The 17,451-nt window shown below is 38.0% G+C and overlaps 1 long non-coding RNA gene across 1 annotated transcript; it reads left to right on the forward strand.

The window, feature by feature from the left end:
* The first annotated feature begins 537 nt into the window (after positions 1–537).
* Positions 538–12,448, forward strand: LOC113296786. The gene is made up of 2 exons (XR_003333125.1): positions 538–795; positions 10,946–12,448. It is a non-coding gene; the product is annotated as an uncharacterized LOC113296786 (long non-coding RNA).
* Positions 12,449–17,451: the final 5,003 nt, after the last annotated feature.

Below are 17,451 nucleotides of genomic sequence, written 5' to 3' on the forward strand. Positions count from 1 at the left end.
GAACTTCATCAACAACTTGAACTCATCACTCAGAAGTCTATCTACTCTATCTCCTATTTGAGACAAAGTTATATAGCTATATAGACTTCGATTATACACATTTGATATTTCGAGCTGATTTTATGATAGGTGTTGTAAACGCCTTAATATTTATTTATTGTTTATACTTTCTTTGCGATTTTTTGTGTGAATTATGTATCTTATGTTTGGTTTTGAGTTTATTAGGTGCAACGAAGTCATTATGAGCAAAAGAAGGAGAAAATGTCTATTTGGAGTGTAATGAGCAAAAAGGTCAATTCACAGGCGAGAGATACTTGGAGCGGGCTAGGTTGCGCAAGAAGGAGGTGAAGAATGTACTGTTAGTTCCCGAGAACTGACAGTTGAGTTGAACAAAGATTTAAGCTGTCGGTTATTTGGAACTGACAAGCATAATATTTTCGGATTGCTCTTATCCAGCAACTGGGTGCCGATAACAACTTCCTTTACACGCTCATATTCAGAGAGAATCATTCTTTATCTCATTCTTCTCGGCGGCTGCTGTGTGTCTGAGAGCCACAAAAATTCAGAGATATGAGTGAGTTATTCAGAGAGAGACGGTTGCTTATTAATTGGTCGGAGAATCAGTGAAAGAAATTGATGTAGAGATGTTGCAAGGATTCAGATGGGTTTTGAGTTCGAGCAGCTGCAGATTGATGCAAAGAAATTGTTAAGGGTTTGACATCGATGGAAGCAGTGAGCAGATGGGTTCGAGTGCGTGAAATTCAGAGAAATCAGAAGAGATTCATGGGATTTTAGGTTCGATTTTGCTGTTGGTTCAAGAGACTTCAGGTGGATGTGAAAGCTACAAATGGGTCTAGATGAGAAGCTTGAACTTGAGGGCTGGATTTGGAGTTCTTGAGCTGTGGAATTGAAAGTCTATGAAATGGAGATCGATCTGGTGGTGGCTTAATTGAGATTAAGGGTTAGTTGGTGGTATCTGAGATGAAGCTGCCATGGTTGTTGCTGTTGTAAAATGGCTTAAGGCAAAGAGCTGTGTTGTTGGTTGCAGGTTAGGGTTCAGATTTGAGCTCAAGGTTTAGATGGGTTTGTGGCAATCGATGAGACTGTTGAGTTAAGGAAGGTGGAAGCAACGTTGAAGTGGTCGTGGTGGTTGAGCTGGTGCAGCTGGAGTTACAGGTGATGCTGCAATAATTGTAACCACTAAATGGAGTCTGGTGATGACTGTGTGGTTGTCATGAGGATATTTAGAGGATCTAAAATGGATGGGAAGATGAGCAAATGGAAGTGGCTAGGGATGTGAAGTGAACTGCAGATGAGGTTGCAGGGTTAGTGATAAGCAGTCGGTTTGAGGTGAACTCAGAGATGCAAACTGGTTCTGGTGGTTGTGTTACTGAAGGGTGCAGGCTTGTAAGCTGAGTAGGTGCGATGAAGGTGCAACGAAAGAGTTGAAGTTGCTACTAGTAAACCAATGTTGCTGCCATGGGTTGTGCTGCAGGTGGGAGCTGAAGGAATGGTTAAAAATGCAACAGTGACAGTGGACATGAAGCTATGAGCTATCGTAAATTTCAGGAATATAAGGGTAGTCTTGTTGTTGTATGCAAAAGAACAAGGTATTGGAAGAAGTGATGTTGTAGCCAAAGCAGAGAAGCTGAGTCACTGGAGTTGCAGTTGGTAATGCAGTGAGAAGTAATGATACAGAGTTACAAGGCATGAGAGGTGTTAGAAGGTTATTGGCTCAAGGAAGTGAATCTGATTTTGTTGGATTTGAGATAGTACCAGTATTAAAGCCACTAGTGCTAGTGAAATTGCAGGTGCAGTTGTAAGTGTGTTGAAGTGGGAACTGCAGGGTCGATTGAGCTTGGTTGCAGTTGAACCAAGAAGCTGAAATGGAGTTGCTGCTAATGATTGAATGGATGGATGTAATGTGCAGGTAAGATATCACTGTTGTTGTGGCATGGAGGTGTCATTGAAGGTTAGAATGCTTCAACAGAGGAGTACACTGTCAGTTCCATGGGACTGACAGTTGAACCGAGTTGACTCAATCCAATGAGACAGGTGATCTGGTTAGATGGACTTGGATCTGGGCTTGGCTGATGGGTGTTTTAGGAGCGGGATTTTGGCAGAAGATGGTGCGACCTAAGTGAAAATCAGGGAAGGAGAGAAAGTTTATAAGGGTCTCATATTCTATTGGATCTTATCTTCTTTTCTACTTTTGTTATAGGGTTTAGAAACATGAAAGCTTTTCTTTTTCTTCTTGTTATGAACTCCATGAGCATGAGTACTTAATTTTCTTTTGGTTATGCATTAGTTGGATTTCATATAACATGGTTCTTTGATTCAATATATTAGTTTTGTCTCATATTTATCGTTCATGATTCTCTGGAAATATAGTTATATGATTGACGTATTATAACATGATTGAGTATTTGTTTTGTCAAGTTGAAAATTGGTAGAACTCATATTCATATCTAGAGCTAATTTAGGGTTATTCATCAAGCGAAAATCCTTGAATAAAAGTAGCACAAATATGGTTATTGGTTGTAGTGATGCATCCTAGTAATCATATGTGAATCGTGACCTTTGTTAAATTGTTTGCGCAATGTATTTCAGTTGCATTGATTAACCTTATTTCATGAATCTTAATGCTCCATGGGAGTTGAATTTGATTAGCGCAAGGCATTAGGTTATTATTTTAGAGAGAATTCATATTCGCATCTTTTAATGTGTTTGTTGATGACAAGAGGAAATTAGCGGGATATCCTTTCGACAAGGTATTCTTGGGCTTTTGATAATGAGAGATTAAATATCAATTCTATTTATTAAGACAAGAACATGTTAGTGAATGAAAACGAAATCCTTAACCAATATCTTTACATCTTGATTTGAGTGTTTGCTTTGCTTTATTTGTTTTTGGAATAACTTAGTTTATAAAATTCATAAAATCCCCCCATTGTTTTATATAGGAAACCGAAACATATTGACAACCTAGTCCTCTCTGTGGGAACGATCCTTTCTTACCCTTGCTATATTATATATTTTGAGTACTGAGAAAGTAATTTATTTTTCACGCATACGACAGCGATCAAATATTGGCCCCGCTGCCGGGGAGGCAGCGGTTGTCACTTCTTTTTGGTTGCTTATTTTTAGTTTTGTTTTTAGTTTTTATTATTTTCTGGTTTTGACGTAGTTTTGAGAACTCTTGTTTCAGGTACTTATTGTCACATGAAAGGAGCATACTGGAGCAATGGATACGGTTTTCAACCTCCTCAACACTATGACGATTGCCCACCATGTACGGAATACAATCGCAACCAATTTATTGGCTATGATCAATATCCAAGAGCTTATAGTGATTTTCATACATACCAACAACAACCTTGCAGTGGGTATGTAAGTCAAGCACCTAGGTGGGACAATTATACTTCCAATTTGCTTTATCCGAGATGTATGAATGCTATAAATGGACTGAACATCGCACAAACCAATCTCTGCAACACTTTTTCTTACCTGACTCCGGATCGTAGTTATGATCATTCACCCATTCAAAGGGAAGAGTCATGGGAAAGAGAACCTATTGTAGTCAATGGTGGTAAGCGTGTGAACGTCAGGAAACTTGCACAGAAACTATATAAGTTGGAAGATGAGGGAACCTCGGAAGAGCTTGTCGCAGAAATTAGTAGGACCATTCATATGAACTTAAACGACATCGTGATAAAGGATGGGAAACCGATGAAGATTCTTATTATGGTGAGTCTGAAAATGAAGATGATTGTGTTGAAAAGGACCAATCTTTGGAGATATTTGATGACATTAGTGTAGTTGAATCAACTCTTGATCTTTATAATGATCAAGCACCTATTCAAAAGGTACACGAGTATGATGAAACTAGTATTTTACAGAATTTCCTTACAACAAGATTTGAGTCTAATAAAGAGGAGTACGTTGAGAATGAGACCATTATGACAAATATTGTGGAAGACCCAATTGAGCTTGCAAAGGATTGTAATGAAGATGTTGATGTTGAGACTTTGGTTAAGGCAGAAACGGACGAAGAATGGTTGCAAGGTTTGATAGAGGACCACGATATGCAAGAGATAAGTAATTCATGTGAATTCTTTAAGGATGAAGAGGATACCATAACACAAGAGTTGCAAGGTTTGTCTAACCCTTTGCCTATTAATCCTTCTCCCTTACCTCTTATTGGATTGAATGTATGTGCTTCCAGAATATTGTTAAATGACTTTGTTTCTTGATATCCTCCATTAGAAACATTTGATTCTCATACTACGGATGTTTGCAAAGAAGAAACCATAGAAGTTCCTAATTTTTCTGTTCTGTATACACTTCCAAGTGTAAACAAGAATAAGTGTGGGGGAAACTTCTATCGGTTAATAGCTTCATTTTTGTTTTATCGTACTAATATTTGTGTGAAGTTAATATTTGCAAAACAGGTTATATGGAAGGATCCCCAACTTTTCAGATTATTGGTGTATGGGGAATTCGTCTTGCAAGTCGGGCTGAAGACTTTAAACCAAGCGCTGCATGGGAGGCAACCCACTAGTTTTGTATCTCTTATCTTTTAATATTTCTTGTCTTGTTTTTATTTATTTTCTTGTCTTGTCTTGTTTTTACTTTTTATGACTTGTCGCATATCATTATAAGATTTCCCACCTTGACTTTCTTTGGACGATTCAATTTACATTGAGGACAATGTAAAGCTTAAGTGTGGAGGAGTGGTTAAGCATTTGCATTGTAAAATTTTCAAAATTTTCAACTTTTGTGTAAATTAGTGAATAAAAAACTCCAACTTGTAGTTAGTTTAGAGTCAAATAGTATACATGTCGCTAAGATTACATCGAGATTTCTCATAAGAGTGACTGAACTTAGAGATGACAGAGAACGTGATCAGGTTTCTTACTTGTATGAGAGTTAAAGTTGGATTTAACCATGCCAGTGGCAAATGAGGTGCAGACTGAATTCGGTATTAGAGTTGTGGTCCCTTATAGTGGAGACTACCCATGTTACATCATGAGAGGCACCGACCTTCACTTCTTTGTACCTGTCTAAATTTGTGCTTTTAGAGTGTCACCGTACGTACACTCCAGGTAGAATGGTGAGCTACCCAACCTCCCACCAATATAAGCACTATTTTGATCTCTTGAGTGTTATTTTATAAATCATGATGGTGACACCATATTGCTAACTTACATACCACTTGTAATCTTGTTCGCAGTTATCACCATCCACTTTATCTCTCTCTACACCAACAGGTCCATATAAACACCATCATCATCAACAAGAGGAGCATCACAAATTCGAAGGAAAGTTGAAGACGTTCAAGGTTTACAAGCAACGGTACAGAAATGAGCAGATTTCAGATTCAAGTAAAGCAACAAGACAAGGAGCAGAATTTTTACAAGTTGAAGATTTATGTACAAGAGCGAAGATTTTCAAGATGAGAATTCAAGAAGTTTATGATATCGAGACATACAAGTTGTGAAGAATTAAGCGATAAAGTACTTACACCATGGCCTTTGTACTTGCATTTTTATTTTTATTTTCAGTTTATGTTTATTTCTCTTGTCTCAATAAAAAAAAATTAAAAAAAAAGGACTTGGTCATCATTATGCTAGGTCCCTAGTTACAAAAAGAAAAGAAAAAAAGGACAAGAGAAAATTCATTGGGTTCATCATTAGTTTTAATATTTTGTTTGTTTTCTTTTTGTATTTACTTTATTTATCTTGCATATCAAAAAAAAAGAACAAAAAAAAAAAAAAAAATCATTGCATCATATTTTGGATGTATAGTTCATTTTTAGTTTTGTATTCTTTCAATAAAGCCAATGGAAGAAGAAATATCCATAATGAAGTTTCAAGCAATAAGGAATTTGAGGAAAAAATCATTGTAGATGGTGGATTTTCGACAAGGGCTAAAATCGTAAACTCATAATTATACGAATCTCTGATCCAGCAATCAGACGTGAGTATTGAGACACGGGTCTCTCATCGAATTCTCAACGGAGAGTACTTTCTCTCGGAGTACATGTAGATATGTAGTCTCACGACTGGAAAACGGCATATCTCATGAATACTGAACACTTTCAGTGATTATTTCTATATAGTATCACGAGATGAACGGCTCCTAGACAGCTTGCTCTTCTAGTACAGAACGATAACGTCTTCGGGAACAAACAACGAGTTTACCCTGACTATATAAAGGATATGACTTACCGACAAGCTCATATCGGGATAATTAATGCTCCTAGACAGCTTGCTCTGCTAGTATAGAGCCACAAAGTTAATTATTCCTAATTAAGATTAATTATGCTGTGACATTCACTACTGAATTCCCAGAATAATCTATTATTGCTCCTATTCCATGGTCGAATCCACGACTGGTCCCATGGAATGACAATAACAATTGCTCCTATTCCATGGTCGAATCCACGACTGGTCCCATGGAATGACAATAACAATTGCTCATATTCCATGGTCGAATCCACGACCGGTCCCATGGAATGGCAATAAACAATTGTTCTGATTTTATGATCGAATCCATGGCTTGATCTCATAGAATAACAATAACTATATTATCTCATTACTCCGATTTCATGATCGAATCCACAACTGGTCTCATAAATGGTAATAGATAAAACTTAATTACTCTGATTCTATGGTCGAATCTACGATCCCATGGAATGGTAATGCTCACTTTATTATTCTGAATTCGTAGTCGAATCCTCAGCTGATCCTATGAATTAATAATAAACATCTTATTACTCAGTTTTGTGAATTATTCTCAACTGAATTCCAAAATTAGTAATAAATAATCAACAACCGGGCGTCTGAGCTACCTCTAAGTAAGTCCCGATTCAAATGGTGAAAGTGTATTCAACGACGATACACTAATAGTCACCACACGAACGAGTATTTCAAAATACAACGAAACGATGAACCTATGCAAAATAGGGAAGAAAATACAAATAATTAAAAATATTGACCAGGGTGCTGGGAGCACTGACACACGACCGACCGACCGTGTCGTGGTCAATCCCACGCCAGTTTTATATTTTTAATGCATTTTTATTATTTTCCATGATTTGATGAAAATTTTCTCATTTTATCAAATCTCCTTCGTCTCGAGGAAACTCCTCGGTTTCATGGTATTTTCATAAATTTGTAAAAAATAATATAAAATTAAGGAAAGAAGTGTGGGGGGTGACCGCTGGCCAACCGGCCATGCCTTGGTCCCAGCCGGCCCCACACCTCACGGTTCCTCATTATTTTATTATTATTATTATTATTATTTCTCTAGTTTCATGAAAAAACTCATTGATTTCATGGTATTTTGCACAAATCATCAAATAATAAATAAAATTATGAAAACTTGTGGGACCGGGCCACTAGCCGTCCGGCCATGCCCTACCGGTCCCACACGCCCCTTGTTTTATTATTTTATTTTATTTTTCCTTGAATTTATCAAATTCCTTGATTTCATGGTATTTCTCTCAAATTAGGAAAAATTCCCTCAAATCGTGAAAAATACTTAAAAAATATAAAAAATTATGAAAACTCATGGGACCGGGCCCCTAGCCGGCCGGCCACGCCCCCACGGTCCCACAAGCCCGTGTTTTTATTATTTTAATATTTTTTGCTTCCTTGAACTCATGAAAACTCCTTCAATTCATGGAAACTCCCTAAATTCATCAAATTTCTTAAAATTCTTCATAAAATCATCAAAAATATTATAAAATTAAGGAAATGGCATCACGGGACCGTGGTCACGACCGGCGGACCATGCCTTGGCCTGGGCGGTCCCACGCCTCCTTATTCCTTATTTTATAATTATTTTCCATCATCTCATGGTGTTTTCCTCAGTTTCGTCGAAACCCTAATTTTGGCATATTTTCTCGAATGGATGCTCAATTGCACGCCAGAAAATATCAAAATTCTCAGGACTGAGACGCGTACGCCTTGGGGACACGAGCGCGCTATCTTGACCGACCAAGATTGGCTCTTTGGCTTACAGAAGCCGGTCCCATCAAGTTTCATAGTTTTGACCTAATTTGCACAATTGCACGTATTAGGTCCAAGACTCTTCCAAACACTTTGGATTTTCATGAAGTGATCATCAGGCGGTCACGTGACTACCCAGGGACGGTTTCATGACCCCATGGTCGGTCCCTCACTCCGTCATAATTAATTAGGTTTTCTCACCTAAGGCTCAGACGAGCATTTTCGAATAAATGATTAAACCAGCATTTAATCATTCTTTCACCAACAAATCGTCAACTCTTCAGGAGTTCTTCGTATTTGCTCACGTGAGCATATAGACACTACATGGTTGATCCACGGTCCCATGTAGTCGCTCCTTTCTTCGTTTCATGGTTAAATTTCTAACAAATCATGAATTGATCATCAATCGACCAAATTAGGGTTTCTGAGTCCAAGGACCATGCTTCCAGACTCCAACCTTAATAATTATATGACGACCTCATGGTCATTAATATTATTAAATTATGCTCGGTTCTACACCAGTACTTTAATTAATATTTTTGGTCATCATCAGATGAGTAACACTTGCTCGAATGATCAATATTTGCTCAAACCAAGGAATATTGGTTCAACAATCAACCAATATTCGACAATTCATCGAACGAGCAATACTTGCTCACCTCATCATGAGAATTATACCTCTGTATCAACAGACACGTTTAAGGTCATGAATCTCATAACATTTCATGTTCAACTCATCAAATACATGGACTCATCGTCCCATGAAGTCAACAACTGACTAACTAAAATCACGTCTGCCCTACAGACTCCACGATCACACGAGACATCAATCGTGTCACTTGGGGGATATCAACTAGGGTTTTGGTCTGGCGGTCTACGGCACGTGTGTTCATACACACGTTGGAATGTGAGCAAGTCGTGCAATCAGTTGAAGGAGTTCACAAAATAGTGGATAGAAAATCGACCAAGTCATCACACGATGAGCAACTAGTCTCAAACACGATTTCCATTTCCCACTCTTTCATCCCATCAACTGTCACACTTCACTGAATCATGGTGTCTAAAATTCCAGCAATATAAATAAGTCTCTGAATCATGATTGAATCATCAACATCAACAGTATCATCAATCTCAAGTCTCATCGACAACACGAGATCATAAACTCATCAATTGAGAAACTACTCTCAATTGAGCAATTTCAATCATTCAGAGCTTATCATATTCAGAATTCACCATTGATTCCACACATTTCCCAGATTTCCTCCTACAGATCAACCCATCCTCTCTTGTGACCGAATTTACTCTGGAACGGTCATTGTCTTGATTTAGGCCGGAGTACTACAGATTGATATCTCGAATCTAAAGCACCCCCTTTGCAGCGGTGCATATGTGTGAGGTTTAACATTTCTCTCGGTTCGAGGAGTCTCCTCCGTACGGTCGTCTCCTCAATTCCTTAAAAACCAGCAAATCGTTTTTCCCCATCTATAATCATATTGTCAAGATTCTACGAAGTTCAAGATTTCATCATCACTAGTTGAAGACCGAAGACGGAGGTGAAGACAAGGATTGAAGACTGAAGACGTTTCTATGGATGTTGTGAGAGTGGTGCTAACTTCACGTCGAACGGATAACGAGGTAAGTAAGCATATTCCCACCTTCGTTAAGTGGTTGATTTCTTTTCTTAGAGATCGTCAGAAAAAAGGGTTTTCAAAATGAATAAAACATGTGGGTTTTCAAAACAATTCGGAGGGTTTTACCTTCCTACTATTCAATGTGTCGCAGGATTCTCTCTTCATTCCTACCTGGACACATGTGTGACCCATAAAAAGCTATTTATTGTTGAGAGCAACTTCATAAAACCCTTTCTTGTGAGGCAGAGTCGAGACTTTCGATCACTCCAAACCCGAATTTCTTTCGATAAGGGATGGTTATTTCTTTCTCAACTTTTAAGAATGAGATTATGTTCATATATGTGTCTAACTTCTTATGACTAGTGTGCAGAATCTCTATGTCTTCTTAGCGCGTTGGATGCTATCATTTCGAAGAACTTGTAAGTTGGAAAAGTATGTTTTGTGGGTATACCTCTTGTAAACCCTCACAAGACTATAACTCGTCCACTAGGGACACCTAGGGGTTTAAAGGCTTGTTATACATGCTAAGTGTGACCGTAGCCTCGACGATACGGAGTTGTATGTATGTTTTAGAATTGTTTTGTTTAATTTGCTCGAGGACTAGCAAAGTTTAAGTATGGGGGAATTTGATACGTGTCGTAAACGCCTTAATATTTATCTATTGTTTATACTTTCTTTGCGAGTTTTTGTGTGAATTATGTATCTTATGTTTGGTTTTGAGTTTATTAGGTGCAACGAAGTCATTATGAGCAAGAGAAGGAGAAAACGTCTATTTGGAGTGTAATGAGCAAAAAGGTCAATTCACAGGCGAGGGATACTTGGAGCGGGCTAGGTTGCGCAAGAAGGAGGTGAAAAATGTATTGTCAGTTCCCGAGAACTGACAGTTGAGTGGAACAAAGATTTAAGCTGGCGGTTATTTGGAACTGACAAGCATAATATTTCCGGATTGCCCTTATCCAACAACTGGGTGCCGATAACAACTTCCTTTACACGCTCATATTCAGAGAGAATCATTCTTTATCTCATTCTTCTCGGCGGCTGCTGTGTGTCTGAGAGCCACAAAAATTCAGAGATATGAGTGAGTTATTCAGAGAGAGACGGTTGCTTATTAATTGGTCGGAGAATCAGTGAAAGAAATTGATGTAGAGATGTTGCAAGGATTCAGATGGGTTTTGAGTTCGAGCAGCTGCAGATTGATGCAAAGAAATTGTTAAGGGTTTGACATCGATGGAAGCAGTGAGCAGATGGGTTCGAGTGCGTGAAATTCAGAGAAATCAGAAGAGATTCATGGGATTTTAGGTTCGATTTTGCTGTTGTTGTTGGTTCAGGAGACTTCGGGTGGATGCGAAAGCTACAAATGGGTCTAGATGAGAAGCTTGAACTGGAGGGTTGGATTTGGATTTCTTGAGCTGAGGAATTGAAAGTCTATGAAATGGAGATCGATCTGGTGGTGGCTTAATTGAGATTAAGGGTTAGTTGGTGGTATCTGAGATGAAGCTGCCATGGTTGTTGCTGTCGTAGAATGGCTTAAGGCAAAGAGTTGTGCTGTTGGTTGCAGGTTAGGGTTCAGATTTGAGCTCAAGGTTTAGATGGGTTTGTGGCAAATGATGAGACTGTTAAGTTAAGGAAGGTGGAAGCAAAGCCGAAGTAGTCGTGGTGGTTGAGTTGGTGCAGCTGGAGTTACAGGTGATGCTGCAATGATTGTAACCACTAAATGGAGTTTGGTGATGATTGTGTGGTTGTCATGAGGAGATTCAGAGGAGCTAAAATGGATGGGAAGATGAGCAAATGGCAGTGGCTAGGGTTGTGAAGTGAACTGCAGATGAGGTTGCAGGGTTAATGATAAGCAGTTGGTTTGAGGTGAACTGAGAGATGCAAACTGGTTCTGGTGGTTGTGTTACTGAAGGGTGGAGGCCTGTAAGCTGAGTAGGTGCGATGAAGGTGCAGAGAAAGAGTTGAAGTTGCTACCAGTAAACCAATGTTGCTGCCATGGGTTGTGCTGCAGGTGGGATCTGAAGGAATGGTTATGTGAGCTATAGGAAATTTCAGGAATAGAAGGGTAGTCTTGCTGTTGTATGCAAAAGAACAAGGTATTGGAAGAAGTGCTGTTGTAGCCAAAGCAGAGAAGCTGAGTCACTGGAGTTGCAGTTGGTAATGCAATGAGAAGTTATGATACAGAGTTACGAGGCATGGGAGGTGTTGGAAGGTTATTGGCTCAAGGAAGTGAATCTGATGTTGTTGGAGTTGAGATAGTACTGGTATTGAAGCCACTGGTGCTAGTGAAATTGCAGGTGCAGTTGTAAGTGTGTTGAAGTGGGAGCTGCAGGGTCGATTGAGCTTGGTTGCAATTGAACCAAGAAACTGAAATGGAGTTGCTGCTAATGATTGAATGGATGGATGTAATGTGCAGGGAAGATATCACTGTTGCTGTGGCATGAAGGTGTCATTGAAGGTTAGAATGCTTCAACAGAGTACACTGTCAGTTCCATGGGACTGACAGTTGAACCGAGTTGACTCAATCCAATGAGACAGGTGATCTGGTTAGATGGACTTGGATCTGGGCTTGGCTGATGGGTGTTTTAGGAGCGGGCTTTTGGCAGAAGATGGTGCGACCTAAGTGAAAATCAGGGAAGGAGAGAAAGTTATAAGGGTCTCATATTCTATTGGATCTTATCTTCTCTTCTCTTCTACTTTTGTTATAGGATTTAGAAACATGAAAGCTTTTCTTTTTCTTCTTGTTATGAACTCCATGAACATGAGTACTTAATTTTTTTTTGGTTATGGATTAGTTGGATTTCACATGACATGGTTCTTTGATTCAATATATTAGTTTTGTTTCATACATATCGTTCATGATTCTCTGGAAATATAGTTATATGATTGGCGTATTATAACATGATTGAGTATTTGTTTTGTCAAGTTGCAAATTGGTAGAACTTATATTCATATCTAGAGCTAATTTAGGGTTATTCATCAAGCGAAAATCTTTGAATACAAGTAGCACAAATATGGTTATTGTTTGTAGTGATGCATCCTAATAATCATATGTGAATCGTGACCTTTGTTAAATTGTTTGCGCAATGTATTTCAGTTGCATTGATTAACCTTATTTCATGAATCTTAATGCTCCATGGGAATTGAACTTGATTAGCGCAAGGTGTTAGATTATTCTTTTAGAGAGAATTCATATTCGCATCTTTTAATGTGTTTGTTGATGACAAGAGGAAATTAGCGGGATATCCTTTCGACAAGGTATTCTAGGGGTTTTGAAAATGAGAGATTAAATATCAATTCTAGTTATTAAGACAAGAACATGTTAGTGAATGAAAACGAAATCCTTAACCAATATCTTTACATCTTGATTTGAGTGTTTGCTTTGCTTTATTTGTTTTTAGAATGACTTAGTTTATAAAAATCAGAAAATCCCCCCATTGTTTTATATAGGAAACCGAAAAATATTGACAACCTAGTCCTCTCTGTGGGAACGATCCTTTCTTACCCTTACTATATTATATATTTTGAATAGTGAGAAAGTAATTTATTTTTGACGCATACGACAACGATCAGTTTAACTCGCTTATATATTTCTCAAAATATGTGTAGCTTTCTCTTTAACCAAGTTCATCTTATATTCTTGGCGAAAGTCAAAAGATGATCATGTGAAAATCGCCTGGTAACATCTTACATGATTTGTGTGAGACAGTCATTTGATGTAGACTCGGAATGTTTCGTATTCATAATTCGATCACTTGAAAATTGCTTTGAAGCTAATAGTTTTTGTGAGACAGATATTGTCGTCTTCTAAGAATGTTTCAATGATTGAAATGGGAGTTTAGAATAATTAATCATGATTGGATATAACACCGTATGCATACTTGTATGCTAAACTGTTGCATGTTATTTCAAGTCTGGAAACCATAGTATGCATGCCCGTATGCGTACTGGTTGGTTAATGAAAGTCCGGGAACTTAGTATGCATACCCGTATGCGTTCTGGCGTGAAGTTCATGTCCGGAAATTCAACTGAGTTTGGAGGTATGCGTACCCGTTCGCATACTCGCGAACCCAAACTTTTAGTCCGACCACTTAGGTATGCATACCCGTTTGCATACTTGAGTAGGTTATGTTCTAAAATCAGTTTGTTCATGAACTAATACATTTATATATTAAGGAAAGCAATCTTTTGCAAACCGTGGCTATAATGTTCATGAATTGATTCGAATGAATCAAAATCGATTTTGTTTCAATTGTGTCTTGTATACTTCTATGAGAATATGAACAATTCAACAACTATAGAACTAGTTTCATTTGAGTCATTTGAACAAGTTATAGTTAAGATGAATAAGGTTGATATGAAAGTGTTCATATGGCTAACTTCGGTTAACCATTGTTGAGCCAACAAGGTGCACACGTTTAGGTACGGTTACTCATATCTAAATAAAGTCACTTTTTATTTGTGTGTAACAATCTAAGTTCAATCTAACGGTTGAAAGATACTAGCTTGAGTCTAATCAAGTTTTCATCTAACGGTAAATATTGAATGCTTTGTTACCAAGGTAGCATTGATTGCAAACCCTGATTTAAAGACTATATAAGGGAGAACTCTAGCAAACGGGAAACCTAATCCCCACACCTCATGTGTGATACTAGTTGCGACTATAGTCGATTCTCCTTTAACCTTAGGTTTTTCCAAAACCCTATAGGTTAACGACTTGAAGACTTCATTGGGATTGTGAAGCCAAACCCAACTATTTTCTCTGTAGTTGTGTGTTTAGACCTTGCTGTTTTCTATCGTATTGAGTACTATCTTCTCTAAGATTTGCTTGAGATTTAATCTCCAATAGGCAAGATAAAAAACTAGTCACAAACATTTGCGTCTCATCGTTTGTGATTCCACAATATCTTGTTTCGCTACCATACGATTAATATTATTGTGAGGTGATTGGTATTACTAGGTTGTTCTTCGGGAATATAAGACCGGTGTATCAATTGGTTCCTGTTCACCTTGATTTATCAAAAGACGGAACAAAACTCATAGGTATTTCTTTGCGAGACAGATTTATCTATTCAATAGATTTTCTGTGTGAGACAAATTGGTTTATCAAGTCTTCGACTTTGGGTTGTAGAAACTCTTAGTTGTGGGTGAGATCAGCTAAGGGAATCAAGTGCGCAGAGTCCTGCCGAGATTCAGAGGCGTAAGGAACGCGACTGTACCTTGATCAGTGTGAGATTGGTTGGGGCTCAACTACTCCGAAGTTAACTTGGAGTAGGATAGTGTCTGTAGCGGCTTAATACAATGTGGTATTCAAATCTGGACTAGGTCCGAGGTTTTTCTGCATTTGCAGTTTCCTCGTTAAGAAAACTTCCGGTGTCTCTGTTATTTCTTTTCCGCATTATATTTGTTTATATAGTTGAAATATCACAGGTTGTGCGTAATTCAGTCAATTAAATAATCAAAACTTTGGTTGTTGATATTAATTGATTGACACTTGAACATTGGTCTTTGGTACCGTTCAAGTTGTTTCACATAATAATCAGGCTCGCGGATTTCTATCTGTTTGATTTGCTGATTACATAGTGAAACATAATACGACTCTTGGATATATTTCCATTGATTGAATCTGACTGTCTAGTTGATCCTCTTGGAATTATATTGGATTTAGGTATCCTAAATGAGATATTGGGTGAGGTTGTTAGACTCCCGTTTTTCAATTGCTATCAAAGCAGGCAAACACGTTTAAGACCTTATAAGTCTGTGTTTGTAGCGATCCGACTCTTTGGACAGAAGTGTTATCTCAGTAAACGTACCACCAGTCTTCGATGACTCAAATTACTTATGGTGGAAAATTGCTATGCATGCCTTTCTTCAAGCGCATGATTTTCAATCATGGGTTTATGTTGCCGATGGCTATGATCCTCCTATGGTTAAAGTAGACGGTGTCTCTATTGCAAAGGATGTTGGTAGATATGAACCTAAAGAGATTCTCGCTGCAAAGCAAAATTCTAAAGGTTTAAATGCTATCATTCATGCATTACCCCAGATCTTCAGCTCCATGTGACTACGTGCACTCGGTCTAAAGATGTGTGGGATATCTTAGAAACTGTATTAGAAGGGAATACCTCTGAAAAAGAAGCTAGGCTTCAAAACCTAATTTCTGATTGGGAAAACCTTCGTATGGCTGATGAAGATTCATTTGGTAGGTTTAATCACAAAGTATCTAAAATTGTTAATACATCTTTTGCATTTGGTAAGACTATTCTTGAAAAGGACATTGTGATTAAAATTCTCAGATCGTTGCCAGCCAATTACGATTTTAAGAAACATGCCATTGTTGAAGGAAATAACCTTAATACTTTATCCAGAAATACGCTTGTTGGGAAGTTAAAGATATTTGATCATGAACATACATCCAAATATGGGAAGGATATTGCTTTCAAAGCACAAAAGAACACTAAATTACTTGATAAAACTAAAAGTGTTGGCCACTCTGAAGTTAATCCTATTGAGACTGATTCATCAGATGAAGATCTTTACAACTCAGTTTCACTGATCACTACACAGTTTAGACATCTTCTGTTGAAGAGAAGTAAACGGTTCATTAGAGATAAACCCAAGTCATCAATCAAACCTCATGACCATGCCCCTCCTAAAAACAGAGACACTATCGACACTGATGATGAGATATGCCACAATGATTCAAGTGTAAAGGTTTTGGTCATTTTGCTAATGAGTGTCCAAATCGTAGAAAATACACTGGGAACAAAGGTCTAGCAGCAATCTTATGAGATGTCTGATCACTATGATTCGGATGAAGATGAAAAGCCAAGTGTTGCACTCCTTAGTGAAAATATTGATTTTGATAATTGTAGCAATACGTACATCAATCTTGATATTCTTCTCAGAGAAACTTCGTCAACCACTATATGGAGGATAAAATGGATTTTTCCCTGTCTAATGAAAATTCCATTTCACATGTTTCAGGTACCTCATTTTGTTTAGCAGCATGCTCAACTATGGTGTCTGAACCATCCTCCACATTGAGATGTTCTTATTGTACTTTTACTGGTCATGAACTCTCTATGTGTTACAAGTACAAACATAAAATAAGATATGTCAATAAACTTCAACGGAGAGCAAGTCGATTAGCAAACAAGCTCAAACTTGTTCAGAAATCGTCTGAGGTATGTAAACTCATCTCTTCTTGATAGACACATTTTTGTGTCTAATTTTTCCTCAATGCCTGTATTGTTGGAACTCTATTTTTGTACTAATATTGTGTTTTTATGTTTGTTTAGGTGTTTTTGGAGAAAATACCCTTGTATGGAAAGAGTTGCTCAAAAAGTGATGATTTACACCCCGGAGAAAAGTACTAAAGGCACCCCAGAAATGTACCGGAAACGTCCCGGAGGAAACCAGAAAAATTATTATTTCAACCCAAGAATTACTATTTCAGCCCAAATTCCTAAGGGGACACCTTTTCACGATTTGAATTTGAAAATGGCGGGAGAAATCAATCACGCCTGCATGAAATTTCTACTCGATTCTTGGACGTGTTTTTGGAAGATTCGATCGCTGGAAATTATTGGGCTAAGCCTGTTAAGGCTAAACAGGCCGAATGCAAGTGATTTTAGCGATCAAGTTGGGCTGAAATGACCGGGAGAGAAGATCAAAGTCCAAACATGGGAGCTGTTTTCACGGGAGAATATTTTGGAAAATATTGGATTCTGTTGGAGGATATACGTGCGTTATCTCATGGGATTCGAATATATCTAAGCTAGGAAAGATTGAGAGAGCGTCAGAATCCA

This window comes from Papaver somniferum, chromosome 7 (genome assembly GCF_003573695.1).
Source record: "Papaver somniferum cultivar HN1 chromosome 7, ASM357369v1, whole genome shotgun sequence".
NCBI lineage: Eukaryota > Viridiplantae > Streptophyta > Magnoliopsida > Ranunculales > Papaveraceae > Papaver > Papaver somniferum.